This window comes from Pan paniscus, chromosome 16 (assembly GCF_029289425.2).
Source record: "Pan paniscus chromosome 16, NHGRI_mPanPan1-v2.0_pri, whole genome shotgun sequence".
NCBI classification, from domain to species: Eukaryota; Metazoa; Chordata; class Mammalia; order Primates; family Hominidae; genus Pan; species Pan paniscus.
Window position 1 is genome coordinate 81,368,222 of NC_073265.2, and position 14,845 is coordinate 81,383,066.

Here is a 14,845-nt window from a genome sequence, read left to right on the forward strand (position 1 = left end):
TTTTTCTGGTGGAAAGAGAGGAAAATGGGAAACACATTTTAAATTTTTTGTAGTTTTAAATTATTATGAATACATAATACTTGTACATATTTATTTTTATGTCAAAATAATTTTAGAAAAATAATGACTCAGAAAGAAGCTCATATAAATTCAGGGAAAAGGCAGATTACTAAAAAATATGTATATTATGATGCTCTCACATTAAATATATGGAGAGAAATATTTATGTTTACATATAGAAAAGACTAGGATAAACACTAAATATTAGCTTTGCCCTCCATTTACCCTCCTTCTGTTTCTTTCTTCCAGTGCCTATAAGTGCCTACTATGTATCAGGCACCATCCTAGGCTTCAGGTCCCAGAGATAAGGCTCAGGTTTGCCCTCAAGTAGCTCATAGTTCAGTGAGAAAGTCAGCAAAGTCAACAAATGCTTGGAAAAAAAACCAGACTTATAAAAGGCAGTGATATGCTTTGGATCTGTGTCCCCACCCAAATCTCATGTTCAATTGTAATCCTTAGTGTTGGAGATGGGGCCTGATGGGAGGTGATTGGATCATGGGGGTGGATACTTCATGAATGGTTTAGCACCATCCCCTCAGTGCTGTTCTCATGATGGTGAGTGAGTTCTCACAAGATCTGGTTGTTTAAAAGTGTGTAGCACCTCCCACCCACCTTGCTCCTGCTCTGGCCATAATGGGCCTGCTTTCCCTTCGCCTTCTGCCATGATTATAAGTTCCCTGAGGCCTCCCCTGAAGCTGATGCTGCCATGCTTCCTGTACAGCCTGCAGAACCATGAGCCTATTAAACCTCTTTTCTTTATAAATTACCCCATCTCAGGCATTTCTTTATAGCAGTGCAAGAACAGATTAATACAGGCAGTATAGCATACTGGTTCTTAGAAGCTTCTTTTGTGATCAGCAGATAGACCTGACGACAAACCATAGTTTTACACTTCCTAGCTTAAGCAAATTATCTCATTTCTCTAAGCTTCAATGCTCTTGTTTGCAAGTGGGGATAAAAATAGCTACCCCATAGATAATTGTAAGGGATAAAAGGAATCATATGAATACGAAGCACGCAGCATGAGAGTTGCCCATAGTAAGCACTCAATAAATGGCCTCCATTGACTTTATCACAGAGGGCATAGTGCAAGCCTAGAGGAGGCTAAAAGCCTCATAAAGATCAAAATCCCTGAGCTGATCATCCTATGATTAACCCTAAATAGGTAATGATAAATCACAAACGCAGGGTTTGTGTTCTTTATCGACCCAATCATTGGGCAAAACCTGCCACTGTTATCTTACAAAAATTTCCAGAATCTACATCACCAAACTCCTGTCTAAAAACAACATTCGTTTTTTTCCCCAAAGCTTTTAGCTTCACTCATGTTTATTGCCCCTTCCAAAGGGTCCCAGGGCAGCCCCCAACAGACAGCAAAGCCAAAAACAGCTCAAAGGTATCCACCAGAGGCCCCAGAAGGATGACTTCTCACATTTCTTCCTTTTTTCTTTCGGCTTTTTCTAGCCATTTCACTGGAAAATGTAATTCCTACCATAATTAAAAGAGTTCTGAATCTTACTTTCTTGAGAGGTAGCATGGTGTGAGAGAGAAAACCCAGCCCTTAGAGTCAGCCAGTCCTGAGTCTGAATCCCATGGCTCAGAGCCCAGAAACCTTGAGCGAATAACGCATGCCAGTCTCTGTCCTCATGTTTTTGCATAACAGTGAAAAGAACTATCTTGTGGATTTGGTGCGGACATGAAAGGAAGGTCACTTATGGAAGGTCACTCACTGAGTAACCAAAACTTGGCACATGCTCAATAAATGTTGGTTTTCTTTTTTTGTCAATAAAAATGATATGTTGACTGTATTTACACACAAATTTTGTAACTGTCACTTAATGCCAATATGCCCTCATTCTCTCATTGTGTGTATTCAAATGCAGAGTAAATAAGCCTTTCAGATGCTTTTAAAGTTGAAACCCTACTGAATTGATTACGTTTTGAGGGGAGGCTGTGCATCTATCATTCATTTTTAGCATAATCAGACAATACTGACAAGAGGTGAAATGAAAACAACATTGCTCAAATTGGTTGAGCTCCATTAATTACCATTACCCAAAAGTCTGAGTGAAAATTCAGCTCAGCTAAATGACACTATTCCCATTAGAAATCATATTAAAATTTTGCAACTGAAGGGTTAATATACCCCAAGGTATCTTTTTTGAATAGGCCAGGTTTTGTCAATTTGCCTCTGCAATTTCTAAAGTGTCTTTATCCTTACATCCATCCTCTCTGTAGCCTCCCAAAATAAAGAGTTAAATCTCTGTCTTCAATAATCACAAAACCTTTTAACTATTCACCCCTGGATTCTGTCTCCTCACTACTATCTATCTGAAACACAGAAGCCAGAGTAACACTTCCATTTTCACATCAGCATCTGGTAAATAGCCACTGATCCAGTCTCCCCAGTGATACCCTGTCAGTCTAGCTGCTCCACCATCCTTCCTCTCTCTAGACTTCAAGTTCAAGGAGCTTAATGCATCAGGGCACCTTGCCCTGCACCAACTGTAGTTAATTCATGTCCAGGCTGGCTGTCCCTATATGCTTATAAGCTTTGGGTACTGCCTATGATCCACCAAATAAAGTCAAGATCCCTTGGCATGGTATCAAGGATTCTCATAATGGGATACCATTTTCACCCTTATTTACAAATAATACGAATGATATCCTAAACTAGGATATCTCAACACTTAGTATGCACACGAATCATTTGGGGATCTTGCTTAAACTTTAGATTCTGATTTAGTCAGGTCAGAGTGAGGGCCTGAGATCCTGCAGTCCTGACAAGGGGATGTTGATGCTGCTGTTCCACAGGCCACAACTGGAATGCCCTCTGGTCTTAGTTAATTGGTTGATACCTCAAAGCCAAGTTCAAATGCAACCTCCTCACTAAAATTTTCTCTGATTTTCTGAAGTAAATACGAACTATTTCTCCCTGGAATTCTTGTATGTTTGATTGGGAAATCAATCACCAAACACATCCAACTAGCAGAGTTTTCATATACATTTCCATTTTAGGACAAATTTTATTGTTTCCCTCTAAGTTGACCCAAGCATACCTTTAAATGATCTGCACATTCATGATTAATTCTGCACAGTAATTAAAGTACTACAAGAAGCTCCCATTCATTCAGGGTAAAATAACCAGAAAAATGTGAACAACCTAAACGGTGCAGAATTGCATGATAATAATTTATGTTCATAGTAATAACCCAGAGGCATAGGGAGCCTAAAATAGCTTCTGAATCATCAAAGAAAGATTAAAATTATATTCGGCATATTTTAGTGTTAAGTGAAATTGTGTTCTAATTCTCTGAAAACTGACAAGTGGTGTGTGTGTGTGTGTGTCTGTGTGTGTGTGTGTGTGTGTGTGTGTGTATGGTGTGTTCTGATTCCTTGAAAACATATAAGAAATGTGTAATTGTCATTGTCAGTTACATGTAATATTTATCACCCTTAGCACCACACCTGTGCCTGCCATTCCCCTATCACACATGCACACACACTCACATGCACACACACCCACACGATTTCTCAGAAAATAAAATAGGAAGGCTCGGATTCTACTATGCTTCCAAATTCCCAAAATAAACTTCTTGGAGCCCTCTTTTTTTTCCCTAAAATTGAAGACCCTGTAATTATCTGGACTAAGCCTAGATACAGGCTATTTCTCCATTGTTATATATTCTCATAATGAATGCATATTGTTTTTCATTCCACAGGGATTTACAATGGGTGACATGCATTCCCATACTAAAATCTAAAAAATGAATTAAATATGCAAAAGAGAAAAACAACAGCCAAATATAAATGAAGCCAGGAAGAGCAGTCGCCTGGACATGGGCTTCGTAAGGTGTTGCCTCATAGTTGGCCTGGAGCAGGGAGGTCAGTATGCTTAGGTCTGACTTCCTGCCTCCACTACCTGTTTCCTTTCTCCTTCCCACAACGTGCCAGGTAGTTGGGTAGGTTTTACCCTGTTCTTCCACTCTGGGACTCGTGTATACACATATCCTCCTTTTTCCAGAGGTGACGTATGCCTCCTGTCCTCCCTGGGAATATATTGGAATTCTTGCTTCATTTACTAGGAGAATGAATCACACATTTGTTTAATATTTTCTTAAAACATGACATTCAATGCATTATTTCCCTAATAAACTATTGTTCCCTCCCCCTACCCACCACTTCCACTCCAATGACACTTTCTTTCATCCAGAAATCTACCTCCTTCCAGGGAAGTGGGATGTAGGTTTCATTCTGCACGTGTGTGTTTATCTTCCAGGCCCCCAGACTTTGGCCAAGTGAGCTTCATTATTGGCTGAAAATCTCATTTCCTATCAGTAGGGAATCCTTCTCATCCTCTTGGCTTTCTTAACTCTGGCATCATTCATAATGGAGTCTAGCCATACAATCAGGAAAGCTTTCCTCCAGTGGGGGTGAGCCTAGAGTGGGCCTCGCAATTGCCAATGGGCCCCAAAGCAGCAGGAGGTGAGGACTAGCTCTTTAGCTGACACGCCTGCCATGTCCTGTTTGTTCCTCCAGAGCCTGGCTCAAGAAAGGAACAGATGATGGCCAAGCACGGGCTTCCCTGGAGCTCTCATGGCTCCCCTGGTTACCTCTGGGGGAGGTCTTTCTCAGGACATTTAATAGTCCGTATGCACATGCAGCTATATTTTGTACAGTTGACCCGGCAAAAATTGGAGTGGAGTCTGGGTCAAAACCCTGAGAGAGAGAATAGGCAGGCACAGATGCAGGACTCAGGACTGTCAATGAAAGGAGGAAGGGGAGGGCCATAAGCCTTTATCTTCGAGGCCCCGTCATGGATACTTAGTCTTTGAAAGAAGAGATCCCCTTCCTAAAGAAGAAAACTAAACTCTACAGAATAAGTGTAGGTCAACAGGAGAGACACTGGGACAAAGTTGGAGTGGCTGTGCTGCAGAGGGGAAGACTGGGAGTCATTGCCAGGCTAGAAGGAAGACCCAAGTGAGTCTTGAGTGGCAGGGCCACCGGGGGGCGGGTTGTCCACAGGCTGGGGCCACTGCCAGTGGAATGCCCGGGGTGTCTTGTTCAGTAGGAGAAGGAATGTCTGTATCTTAGTTCTCAAAGAATGAGGGAAGGAACTTCTTTCATAAGGATCAGGAGACTAAGTGGAATTTGAGCAGGCCTGGGCTGTCGCTGAGCAATGGTCACCCACTGCAGCCATCAGTCTACCAGCCATGGAGCATTCAGTACAAGAGGCTATACTGGCCTCCCTCCCACAGCTGACCCATTGCCTGTGGACAACTGCATGTTGTGGCCCTAGACACTTTATAGTAGACTAACAGAGGCTTGACCTTTTGTAAGTGGAAGGGAAACTTTACACCCTGACTGAATTAGGACTGGGCAGAATGGACTGAAAATTTCCTCGACCCAGGACAGCAACTGTACAACATCCTGCCTCTGCTACACAAGCTCTCTCTTGCATTCTCCTTGCTTTACATTCTGTCTTCAGCTCCTAAGAATCCCTTGGTTTCTGATTGCCCATAAATTGACTCCTGCTTGACTCAAAGCTTCAGGGTTTATGGTGGCCTGTTTCTTATAAATCTACCTTGCTTCTTACACACAATTTACCTTGACCTCCGCTATTTGTCTCTGCCTTGATTCAAAGCGTTGGACTTCCTCTTATCCATGACAAATACCTGGTTCTTTCAATCATGTTTTATTTTCCTCAGGCTCACTTTCTTACTCTTTATTTACATTGACTGCCATTTACATCCATTGTGTAAAAATATTTAAAACCATCATGAAAAGTGCAGCCTTCATGTAGTGAAATGTTACTAAAGATGAAGACAGAGTCATATCAGGATTTCATACATGACCAAGTTCTCAGCACTATGTCAACTCTCTTATTATCATGAGGGGCTATGTGATAACTATGATGATGCATACTCCACAATAGTGGGCCTCATTATTATTTTTTTATACAATCAAGGCACAATCTGTTAGAATGGGAAGAGACCCTGGAGATAATAAGACACAACCCTACCACTTTACAGAGGGGTAAATTGTGGACCAGAAAAATTAAAAGCTTTGCCCCATATCATAGGGTTAATCAGTAAGGATGCTAAGGTCAAAACCTGGGTCTCGAATTTTCTTGTTTAATACTCTTTCCACTATGTCAAAAGGTGATTTGACACACATAAGTGAGTAGAACTGGATTTTTTTTAAAAAGTCAAACTTTCAACAAGTGAAGCTCAAGGGGAATTTGTTTCGCTCATTCATTCTGTTCCTGTTTATTGAGTGTCCACTATATGCAGGCACTGTACCGGGCAAAGGAGGTGAAGTTGTGAGGAAGCAGATGCCAGTCCTATGAACCTTAAACATTAAGCAAATATCCATGCAAATAAATTACCGCATATCTCATTGATCTTCAAATGCAACTGCTTTTTAAACATCTCAGCACATTCAAATTTGAGACACGTTGTACCATCAATATGTCTTATGATGAAGTTGGCCTGGAAGGGAGTCAAGTTCTTCCGGATTGTATATGAATTTGCTTCTTTCACCCAGGTCACTTTCAACATGGGATTCCTTCTAAACTATACTCTCCATTTGAGGTTTTCTGGACCACACTTGTTGTTGGACTTTAGACTACAAACCTGCAAGATGATCACCTCCCGATTCTCTCCTGAAAAGGAGAGACTTTTCTTTCTCCTTCCATCTGGGGCTAAGGTTGAAACTGGCAAGTTTCCTTGCTGTCCCTTTCTACATGCTGGGTTCATTTCTTATGTGCCCTTACTTCAGTAGGCCAGCTTTGTGTGGAAAGTCTCACGCTAAATTCTTCACCTTGAGCTTCTTCTCATGAACTTTCTCAGAGGTATGTACAATAATGGTGCATTTTACAATTAGTGGCATCTTAGGTTCTATAAAATATAATAATTATAAATTGTGAAAAAACAGCGCAAAATGGTACAAGGAAATATAATAGGTGACCTGATTTAGGTCAAAGGCCTCTATGAATAAGTGACAGGTAAACTGAGTCCTAAAGACTGAGACAAGTAGCCCAGGAGCTAAGCATCTCAGACAGGGAGAACAGTCTGTGCAAAACCCACTTAGGTAAAAAAAAAAAAAAAAAAAAAAAAAAGAAGCCAGCATTGCTTTTAAATCCCTTTAGTCTGATGATCTCCAAAGTGTTAATATCCAAAAGAAAAGAATGTCTTTTCAATGAATAGCTTTTCCTTGAAACTGAAATAGAAATATGATGGATTCCGATTTCTACACTACTTTCTTAAAAATTGTATTTTTAAAAGCAAATAGAGTTATGCCCTGTAATTATAATTATCACCCACAATTTCCTCAATCTAAAGTTGATTATGTTCTCTGTCGCTGTGCTAAAAGCACAGTGACTTGACATGTGGAACAGTAACAAGATAAATTGTCACCATTACATATGCCTTTTACATAGGGGAGGTATTAAAACCATTCCCTCTCACTGTTTTTCTAGCACAGCTTCATCTTCCAGGGTCTGAGCATTCCAGACAGGGGGAATAGCCCATGGCACTAGAGAATAAAGTATGATTTTTAATAAGTTCATGAAAGGAGCCTTCCCAGTTGGTATATGGAGAACACCATTCCTCTCAGCCAATCCTCTTTAAATCAGTGCAAAAGCCAATGCCCATTGCAGCATTCCTCAAATGGTGCTTCCTGAGACTTCAAAAAAGTAATGGTAACAAAAGCACAATTCCTGATATTGTGAAATACATATAGTCATGAACCACATAACAACGTTTCGGTCAAAGATGGACCACATATATGACAATGGTCCTATAAGATTATATTATCATATTTTTAATGTGCCTTTTCTATATTTAGACATGTTTGGATACACAAATACTCATCATTGTATTACAATTTCCCACAGTATTCAGTACAGTAACATGCTGTGCAGGTTTATAGCCTATGAACAATAGGCTATACCATACAGCCTAGGTGTGTGGGAGGCTGTACCATCTAGGTTTATGTAAGTACTGGCTCTCATGTTCATACAACCATAAAATTGCCTAATAATGCATTTCTCAGACCATATCCCTCATCACTAAAAAAGACATGACCGTATCTTGTTTCCTGACACACCGCGCCTAAAATTCTTGGACTCTCCAGAGTGATAAGAGTGTCTTTGTGTGTGCTAATGAGATGGCTGGTGACCTTCCTAAACTGCTTCAGGAAGGGGGACGGTTACCAGAAAGACCAAGACATGATTACAGAGTTGGAACTTTCAAGTCTACCCCCCAATCCCCAGAAAGGGGAGAGAGGAGAGAAACTGAAGGTTGAGTTGATCAGCAATGGTCAAATGATGTCATCAATCATGACTATGCAATGAAGCCTCCATAAAGATCTGAGAAAGGACAAGGTTGGACAGAGCTTCCAGAAAGCTAAACACGTGGAGATTCCTGCAGGGTAGAGCACCCAGAGAGGGCAGGGAAGCTCCATGCCCTTTTCCACAGATCTCACCCTATGCATCTCTTCCATCTGGCTGTTCAACTGTGTCCTTTGTAATGTCCTTCATAACAAACCTGTAAACATAAGTAAAGTGTTTCCTGAGTTCTGTGAGATGCTCTAACAAATTAATCAAACTCCAGGAGGGGGGTGTGGGAACCCCAATTTATAGCCAGTCGGCAGAGGGGCAGGCCACAATCTAGGGCTTGTGATTGGCATCTGAAGTGGGAGGCAGTCTTGCAGGGCTGAACCCCCAACCTGAGGGATCTGATGCTGTCTCCAGGTAGAGAGTGACAGAATTAAGTTGACTCAGAGGACAACCACCTGGTGTCCACTGGAGAGCTGGCTAGAGAACTGATTGCTTGGTGTGTAGGGAGAAAAAAAACATGAATCTGGCCATAGAAGCATTGTGTTCTGTGTTGAATAGAGAAGAAAGGACAGGAAAACATACCTTGGTTTTTTTCCACCTATCTCCTAGTGTCTTTTTCTCATGCATGGCTCTACAGCAAATAGCACCCAGGGATTTCCCTGCGATTACTAGACCATCTTAAAACTTTGAAAACTCCAGTTTGTTTTAGATTTAATCAGTACACTTTTACTTGTATTTTCAGAGTTGTGCTGTAAGAGTTTCTTAATAAAAGTAACTGGTAAAGGCCTATCAATTTACTGCATTGTAGAAGTGCCCAGTTACAGTATAGCTTGTCCAGATGAAATTTCCTTTCTTTTCAATCCAGCTCACTGATCCTAAGTGACCAAAAGACATTAATTCCTAGAAGCATTTTCAGTCTTTGCTCTATTTTGTACCTGGATTGTGAGACACTCAGACCTAAATGTCAGTGTGTATTTGCTAGGCTGGAATGTGGCATTCATGGAATTTCTTTTGCAGGTCTCTCCCTAGGACTGGGGACATATTCGATCCAGGGAGTCAAGAGACTTACAGAGGGCTGCTTCTTTGTCACTTGTCTGCCATGATCAAACAGAAATAGAAAAGGTAGTCACCAGGAATGAAATTTGTGTGGACAGCTGCCATCTCTGCAGCCTAATCCTATGTTGGGTTGGGGACTTCTCACCAGATGGCCCTTTATCTTATTTCATCTGGACCCCAGGTCAATCATTATTCTCCAGAAAAATGTTTCCCTACCTTACCCTACCATGATTGTTTCATTCAGAGAAGATCCTTTGGCTTTGATAAAGAGCCATGGATGGCAGATCATCCATCTATCCACTTATCCATTCATCCATTCAAACAGTGACTGATGGGCACCTACTCGCTGTTCAGTGCTGTTCAATGTCTGAGACATATTCTGTGCATTGAAGCTGCTTGTTGTGTTGTTTATCTTCATCTTCTTCCTATTTTTCTTCTCTATGCTTTACTCTTCCTCCTCTTTCTCAGTTTAAGGTTTGTACTTGCTACGGTTTGAATATGTCCCCTTTAAAATTCAGGAGTTGCCAATATGATAGTATTAGGAGGTGGGGCCTTTAAGAGATGTTTAGGCCATGAGGGCTCCTCCCTTGTGAGTGGGATTGAGATTCTTATAAAAGAGGCTTCACACAGTGTTTGGCTCATTTGCTCTTTTACCCCTGAGGGAATAGTGTTCCTCCCTTTCAGAGGATACGCCATCAAAGCACCATCTCAGAAGCAGACACAGCCCTTGCCAGGCAACCAAAGCTGCTGGTGCCTTCATCTTGGACTTCCCAGCCTCCAGAACTGGGAGAAAATAAATGCTTGTCTTCTATAAATTATCCAGTCTGCAGTATTTTGTTAGAGCAGCACAAACAGACTAAGACAGAAATACTGTGAAGGTTGATTTGGGTGTCAACTTGACTGGATTAAAGGAACCCAAATAGCTGGGAAGGCATTATTTATTCTCAGTGCTTCAGTAGGCACTGAGCCCATCCCCCTTCTGCTGAAAGGGAAACCCAACTCATTTGGCATTTAATTAGAATAATTCGGCTGCCTTAAGTGTGTCTGTGAGAGTGCTCCTGGGGGAGATTGGCATGTAAGTAGGTGAATTAGAATGGGGAAGATCCACTCTCAATGTAGCAGACACCATCCAGTGGGCTGGGGGCCTGGAGGGAACGAAAAGGTGAAGTAAGGTCAAATTCTCTTCCTCTCACTTCCAAAGCCAGGAGACCCTTCTTCTCCTGCCTTCAGACATCAGAACTCCAGTTTCTCTGGCCTTTGGACTCACATCAGCAGATCCTGGGCCTTTGGCCTTGGACTGAGAATTACACTGTCACCTTCCTTTGTTCTGAAACCTTGGGTTTGGGACTGAGCCAAGCTACTGATTTTCCTGGTTCTCCAACTTGCAGTTTGTCTATCTTGGGACTTCTCAGCCTCCATAATTAAATGAGTCAAATACGCTAATAAATCCTTCATCTCTCTCTCTATATATATCTAATAAATCCTTCATCTCTCTCTATATATGTCTTACTGGTTCTATTTCTCTGGGGAACCTTGACTAAAACAATACTGTTGGCCAATTATTTGATCAAATCACTGTAATTGGTTTGAAAAAAGAAAGGAGGCCTCAAAATGAGTAACCCTAACTTCAACTGTTAACTTCAGTCTTTGCGGAACGAAGTGATGTCTTACCTCCATGATCAAAACAAGGCAAGCACTCGGCTATTGTGGTTCTGAAGCATTTTCAGAGAAAAGATAGTGAACCAGCTGACACTAATAAAGTTCCCCCAAATTTGATTAAACTTAAATCTGCCCTTTTTGCCTGGGAAAACCCATAAGCTCATGTGAGTAAATAAGCCTCTTATTTAAAAACTAAACTTTGAAATTTGGAAAGAAAAGCTGCAGAGTTGGTGCCCCAGTACACAAGGGCTGTTCCAACCTGGAGTGCTCATTGGAATTTCAAAGGGAAATGAAAACAGGTGAGAAATACTTGTATTCATAGGTTGTGGGAACCCAGGCATGGGATAATGTAGAACCTAATAGCTAATACGCTTACTAGATAACTGATTGGCTTTAATGTGAAAAAGTTTGAGGCACAGGACGCTTGGAGGGAAAATCATCCATCTCACCACCTATGATCCCGAATCCAAGACGAAAACGATTATTTCCTTTCTCCTCTGCCCTTCCTCTAGCTGCTGGGAAATGGCCACACAGAAGCTAGGAAAGGGGAGTAGGTGGTGCAGAGCAGCGGTTCTCAAACTTTACTGTTTTGCTGCACACTAGAATGACCTGGGAGTTTTCAAGAATCCTGATGCCCCCTCCACGTTGAGAAGTGCAGTGAGAGCAACCCATTAAATCAGGATCCAGGAGCCGGTGGGGGAGAACTCGCAATTGGCATTTTTTTGAAGGCCTCCAAATGCCTCCCATGCAGAGCAAGTTTGAGGCCAGAGGTATAAGTGGTGCTTCCCAATGAGGCAGGATCTGAGACAAGACACAAGCTCCCAGCTGGTGTGGTCCCTGGCTGCACTTTAAGTAACAAGGTGTAGAGTTTCTATCCCCGATCCCACCCTCACAATGATGTTCTGGCAAAGTGAAAGAAGCTGAAAGAAAAGAGCTGAAAGAATTGAGCCTGGGCAGAAATGCAAGCAGGATGTGGGCAAAGGGGCTCATCAAATCAACACAGCCTGGAAAAAAGGGATAAGAAAGCCTGCGTGTTCTCGGGAGGATAGAGCTATTTGTCATTTGAAGCAAGACATCCCACTGTCCCATGAAAGCTTTTCTCCTCCCCTACCCCAATAACATGCACACAGGAAGAATTCGTTTGTCCTATGTCTCCAACCGGAGTGCCCAAATTCCTCTGGCTCCCCGTAATTACGATGCTGGATGAGAAAGAATTGGACTTAGGCCATCACCTAAGCATTGGCATATGTTCAAAGTTCTCCCATCTTGAAACCAGAAAGCAAGCCAACCCACCTCCGTGGACTTTTGCTTTCCTTCCAGCCCAAGCTCCCTTCTTTCTTGCCCACAGGCAGCTTTTAAAAGGACCTATTATGGGCACCCACACTCTTAGTTTTCATCCCACCAGTATGTAATATGGACATTTTGTTTATCATAGACTTCTTTACATTAATCTTGACTTTTAAAAAACAGTGCCTTAAAATATTAATCTTGCTCCTTTTGCGGTTTATAAGCATGATGATTGGGTTTTCATGTGTGAGATGTGTCTCCCTCAAATCTTTTTATGAAGTAGATGCATTGTCTGTCTGACATGAAAAAAGGAAATAATTATTTATCTTGATTACTTCATTTTTGGCACCCCCTCCCCTTTTATTTAGCCCCAAGGCTCTTGCCTCACCCTAGTCTTAACCATTTCCATCTGCTCCTCAACCCACTACAGTCTGTTCTGCTCTCAATGCAATAGAAACTAATCTTGAAAGACTCAATAAAAATTCTTCTGTGTCATTTGTTTTAAAGGACAACTTTTTAGTCCCTGTTTTCTATGCCATCCCTTTAAGCACTCAAACACATCAAACTACAAGACATACACAAATACAATGATTATGAAAAATGTTACTAATACCTATGTCTATTCCTAAAATGTCAACATCTTGTTTTCTTCCCCATTTCTTAATTTTTTTATACTATGCCTATACTATCTAAGATTATAGCTGTACTCAATTAAAAATCTCAAGTTTATAGTATTCCAGACCAAAAAGAAAAGGAATATAAACTTAAGACAGCCAAGGTCGTAGGATCTGGTTGAAGCATTGATTCTTGGTTAGGGCAGGAGGCCAGATTATTTCTCTGAAGACTATCTAAATCCAAACAATGGACACCAGGCTGAAACTTTCTTCTTAAGTTAATCTTGACTTTTCATATCAATTAAAAATAAAGTCTACATTTTCCCCATGGATTTTAGTTTTTAGTAGCCTGGAATTTCCCTATCAAACATTGATGTCTGTCTTGGTTACCATGACATAACCCATTGTCCTGTCATTATGATAACTGGGTCTGGTCTATTGATGTTATTTAAAATGTATGGCTGCCTCAGTAGTGCCTCATCCTGAGTGAGACCATCCAGAGGTTTCATCTCTCAGGACAGGTAGAACCGAGGTAGTACAATGCATTCTCCTTTTTAAGATATTTGTTGACTTCATCATCTTGGAACACAGTTTTGATCCTTTTTCTAGTTATTGTGTGTGACCACTGGTTCTTGGAAGACCCTCCTGTTCTTGATAGAGTTTCTGTATATTTTCCCTGGGCAATTTGGCTAACTGTTTCCTGTACTGCCTCTTCTCTAGTTATGCAGCTTGACATGAGTTTTATGTCTATATTTTAAAATCAAACAGAGTTAATAGAAGAAATAAAAAACTAATTTATATTAACTTCCTCATTAAAATTAATAAAAAATTAAACATATCCCATGATAGCCAAATTTCTATGTTCATCCTAATTACCTTTAATATATATTAACTTTTCTCTGAATATCATTATAAAATTTTGGCCTTTTACAAACTCATCGTATTTCAGTTAACTGCAATTATTATACCTTTTTTGATGCTTAAATTATAACTTGGCCAGCAGGAGACCTTGAAGCTGGCTCCTTTGTCCTTTCAGCACTGTCTCTGGCATTTTTGAAACTATCTTTCCTTTCTGGAAACAATAGGGTACTCTGGGTTCATGCTACTGCATGTATATGTGTGATCCAGGAGTGCTAGTTCCTTCTAGTGAGGGTGAGAAATAGAGACCCAAATCTGGGCATTTAGGAGTTCATTTGAGTATAGGCAGTGACCAAAATGCTACTGAAATGGGAGAGTTCCCTGACCCCCATTGCAGGATGTGTGACAGGGGTGTGGCTTGTGTGTTCAGCCACTATCATGGTTCAAACCCCTTACGGGAGGGGGAGCATGCATCTGGGCAGGTGCAGGAGCCAGGGCGAGCGCTTTTGGGCTTTGGCCCCACAGTAACATCTAGGGGTGGGTGCCTGTGACTCCCAAAGCCCCACTGGGTGTGTTACAATGCTCTTTTAGCTCTGCCATCCACAGATGGCTTGAGTGTTAACCAGCTCAGTGCCCTCTTGGTACCCAGATCCTCTTCCAGCATCCAGGAAGAATCAGGTCACATGGACAAATTTAAGGATGGTAAATGCGGGAAATTGTATTGCTGGATAGGGGTGGGTCTCAGTGGGATAGATAGGGAGCTGGAGAGGGGATGGAGTAGAACGAATATCTTCCCCTGGAGTTCAGCCATCCGGCAGCCGATCCCCTCTCCAACTGTCCCCAGCTGCACTCCTCTCGACATTCAGACGCTCCTTCTCTTCTCTCCTCTGCTGTGCAGCTCTTCTGCTCCTCTGCTCTTCTGCTTGTGGATCCTGGAGTTTGGGATAATGGGAACAGGACAGAGGAGCAT

At 41.6% G+C, this 14,845-nt stretch overlaps 1 long non-coding RNA gene and 1 pseudogene across 1 annotated transcript in view; one reads left to right on the forward strand and one right to left on the reverse strand.

Annotated features, from left to right (window-relative positions):
• The window catches only part of LOC129394017 (uncharacterized), a 33,487-nt gene that overhangs the window by 2,033 nt on the left and 16,609 nt on the right, over positions 1 to 14,845 (reverse strand). The gene's annotated exons all lie outside the window — the stretch shown is intronic.
• On the forward strand, positions 12,608 to 12,705 carry LOC112437368 (small nucleolar RNA U13; annotated as a pseudogene).